Source organism: Sinocyclocheilus rhinocerous, unplaced genomic scaffold (assembly GCF_001515625.1).
Source record: "Sinocyclocheilus rhinocerous isolate Xijiao unplaced genomic scaffold, SAMN03320098_v1.1 scaffold1676, whole genome shotgun sequence".
Classification (NCBI taxonomy): Eukaryota; Metazoa; Chordata; class Actinopteri; order Cypriniformes; family Cyprinidae; genus Sinocyclocheilus; species Sinocyclocheilus rhinocerous.
In genome coordinates, this window is record NW_015644618.1 from 361,148 (window position 1) to 365,056 (window position 3,909).

Here is a 3,909-nt window from a genome sequence, read left to right on the forward strand (position 1 = left end):
TTTTTTCCGTAAATTTCTGCCATATGTACATTAACTGACAGTCACCACTGATAAGCTACCACTAAATATTGTAGAAACTTAATTTGCTGTAAAGTTGCTTTGCAACGATTTGTATCGTGAAAAGCGCTATACAAATAAACTTGAATTGAATTGAATTGAATGGTGTAAATGTGTGAAGCCCATGTGATCACATGATTCCACAAGTGATCACATATTGTCCACGTGTCCACATTTGTTCACATGTAATCACATGGGTTTCATGTGTGTTTCACATGAGTTTCACTTGTGTTTCACATATTTCATGTGATTTCAGTTCATGTGGTTTTTCTGTAAGGGAAAAATATGCTTCAATGGAAAAACACTGTTCCTGCATTAAAATTGAGAACAAGGACCAGTTTCACGGAGAAGATGGCTCTAGTATGTGTAGCGTCTGGACCAATCAAACACACAATATATATTTTGTTAGCTATATTTAACAAATACTCTGTAACACCCCTCAGTTAACAAGCCATATGAGGACCTATATGTTTTAACCAGTGCAGTAAGACATGTAAGGTGCATTCGGGTCAGGGAAATGTATAGCTAAAATTTTAGATCCATCCTTCAGCTGGTGGAGGAAATTGGATCCAAGTTTGAGTTGGAGAGAAGCTGTTTGAATATTCTAACTGAATATTTATCAAATTAGATAGGTAGATGTATGTATAGGTAGATGCCTTATTAGCGGCTGTTTCTATGGGCCTCAATACATAAGCCATCCACCATATTGGAACCACATATAAAGCCGATGCATGAACACTCAAGAGCAAGTTGCCTTTATGTCTGCAACCGTTGTTATACACATGTATGGATAACTATATCTGCAATAGTCTTCAGCAGATGATCTTGCTAAACTAACACAAGCCATTGAAGCCGTTACTAAAACCTGTAATGCATATTAAAAACACAATCCAACACATTCTTACCTGTGAAAGTTTATCCTATTTCTTCAGGAATTAAAATTTCAGCAGTTTTTACAACCAGAGGCTGTGCAATGTTGTGGCCAGGGTGCGATTTTTGAACAAACCAGAGGGGGGGATGTTTTGAAAACAAAATGTTTTGCCTTGAAAATATATCACAAATCACAGTGGAGATATAAATATATAGTTTATTTTTGGCAGCTGTTACAGAATTTTTTTTTTTACAATAAATATTCTGATTTGAACTTGAGATTACATAGCTTCGATATTTGACCACTATTTATGATAATACTTGGTTACAATGACACTAATAGTCCTTATTTCTACCAGGAATACAAAATTAATTGGGAGTTAATGATATTTTGAGTAGAATAACGAGACACAAACCTGTAGCTACATATTCAATCGCGTTTGCTTCCATTTGATTTTGATCAGTGCTTCGCTACACATTTTTACTATAAAAGTGTGCACATTATTCACACGTTTACCTCAAAATTCTTTAAATAGAATAGAACCATAATTTCTTAATGACTCGCAGAAAGACCATTCTCTGCCGATCCATAAATCAATATTGCGTGATCATAATTCCCGCATTATGGTGACGGTAAACTTTCTGCGTTCTGTCTCATAATACATTTGCGTCACTTATTATATACAATATCTGCATTATGTCACCGTAGAATGAGTTTTGAGCAAAAAACATTGTGTATTAATCTCATACTGTCGCTCTGAAATAGACTAATGACGCGCGCTGTCTTTCTGAAAAGCCCTGCATTGATTAAGGCGCGTGAACCAGGATCACCAAACCGGTCTCTATTAAGCTGGAGCGCTGACAGTTAAAGTCCATTTCAGATTTTATTGTTGTTTGTATTGTCATGTTGCAGTATTTTACTTGCTGATGTTTTAAAAAATATTAACATTTTTGGTATTTTATATGCTCTCTTGGTGGTTGGTGAAGTAGCATCACCCGGGGGGATTTTTTATCCCCATCGGGGATAAAAATAATTCAGCAGAGGCAGGGAAGCATAGACCAGAAGGGGGGAAATCCCCCACTCCACAATTCACACCCTTGTTGTGGCGTCTTTTTTTTTGTGAGTGACGAGTCTACACATTGACCGTTCCAAGATGGTGGACGCATTGAGGCGTCTGCATTAGTCGAATGTGGCATCTTCCTATACATATCTTTGGTTCCCTTTCAGTCGGTCACTCCGAGTCACGTCGGTGACCGACGAATTGGGATCTCACTTCGAGTGTAAACTAAACGAGCCAATGCACATTGGCATGCGATGATTGCATCCAGCTGCCGCTGACAGCGTGAGCATAAAAAGGCGTCCGGTGCAATGCATACCAGCTTTTCGCTTCGGAGCCAAGTGACAACATCGTTCTGCTCCTACCAAACTGCTTCATGTGTGACGAGTCTAGCGCACTCTCGGGAGCTTTTTGTGTTGGCGGACGACTCTTCAGCGGTGATCGTTCCTGTGTCGAGTGGGTTGTGCACTTCAGGCTGCACTACCCCCTGTCGTGCTGCAGGGGCGGAGCTCCGTTGCCTCTGCCACGATCCAGTGTTCGTCCTGGCGGCAGCCAGGCGTGGACTACTTCAGGCAGTAGCACGGGCGGTCAGAGGGTTACAGTGGTGGTAAACCCCTCAGGGAACCAACCCTTGGGGGCCCAGCGCTCCGCAGCCAGCCGAGCCGCCGAAGGAACGCGCTGGGCCCTCTTCAAAGAGCGTACCAGCGGTATCCCTCCCGGCGGGCAGCTGCTGCCTCCACCCGTCCGCCGGCCGCAGCGCCCCAGCCTGCTCATCGCCGAGGTCGGCCCCCTGCGTCCGCCACTGCTCCAGCGCCGCGTCTGCAGCAGCCTCCAGCAAGCGGTGCCGTGAAGCTAGGCGTAGGCAGGCTGCCCCACCCGTCCAGGCCCCCGTCAAACCTGGCGGTGAGCGAAAGAGCAAGAGGCCCCGGGACGGGTGACCCAGAGAGGGAGGAAGCTGCTCTTTGGGGGATGGTGAAGGCACCTCTCCCTCCCCCGGAGGAGGGCCGGGTGGAGAATCTGGAAAATCTCGACGAGAGAGCGGTTTTCTCTGTCCCTGGGTCCCAGGAGGGCACGGAGAGTCGCGGACGGACCAGCACCGGACCACACTCATCCTCTTCCATCGCCAGCAGGCAGCAGCGGGCGGTTCGAAAGCGTCAACAAAGGCCCTACTCATGCACCCTCTGCCAAACTGTGGAACCAGGTAAGCGTTGCACCGCACACTCAGACCCCTCTTCGGTTCGCTCACAAGCCGCCCGAGTTGGGTCCCTGCATTCCACCTTGCTGCCCCACTGCGGGTACGGCGGTGGTTCTGCTGGTCCCGCTTGCACGGTATTTGGGTGCCTGGCTAGCGCTACCCAACCCATCTCGTTGGCTTCAGCGGACCATCAGCCTCGGCAATGAGATTCAGTTCGCCCGGCATCCCCCCAAGTTCAGTGGCATCCGCTTCACGACAGTGAAGGCGGCCGATGCTCCTGTCTTGATTGTGAAGATCGCAGTCCTACTGGCGAAGGATGCGATAGAGCCGGTCCCTCCAGCCGATATGAATACAGGGTTTCACAGCCCCTACTTCATTGTACCCGAGAAAGGCGGTGGGTTACGACCAGTCTTGGATCTGCGTGTCTTGAACCGGGCCCTTTGCCGGTTGCCGTTCAAGATGTTGATGCAGAAACGCATCTTCTGGTGCATCCGTCCCCGAGATTGGTTTGCAGCAATCAAGCTGAAGGATGCGTACTTTCATGTGTCGTTCCTTCCCCACCGCAGACCATTTCTGCGGTTCGCGTTTGAAGGACGAGCATATCAGTACAAGGTCCTGCCCTCCGCGCTGTCCCTGTCACCCCGTGTCTTCACGTAAGTTGCGGAAGCAGCCCTTGTTCCCCTGAGAGAACAGGGCGTTCGCATTCCCAACTACCTCAACGACTGGCTC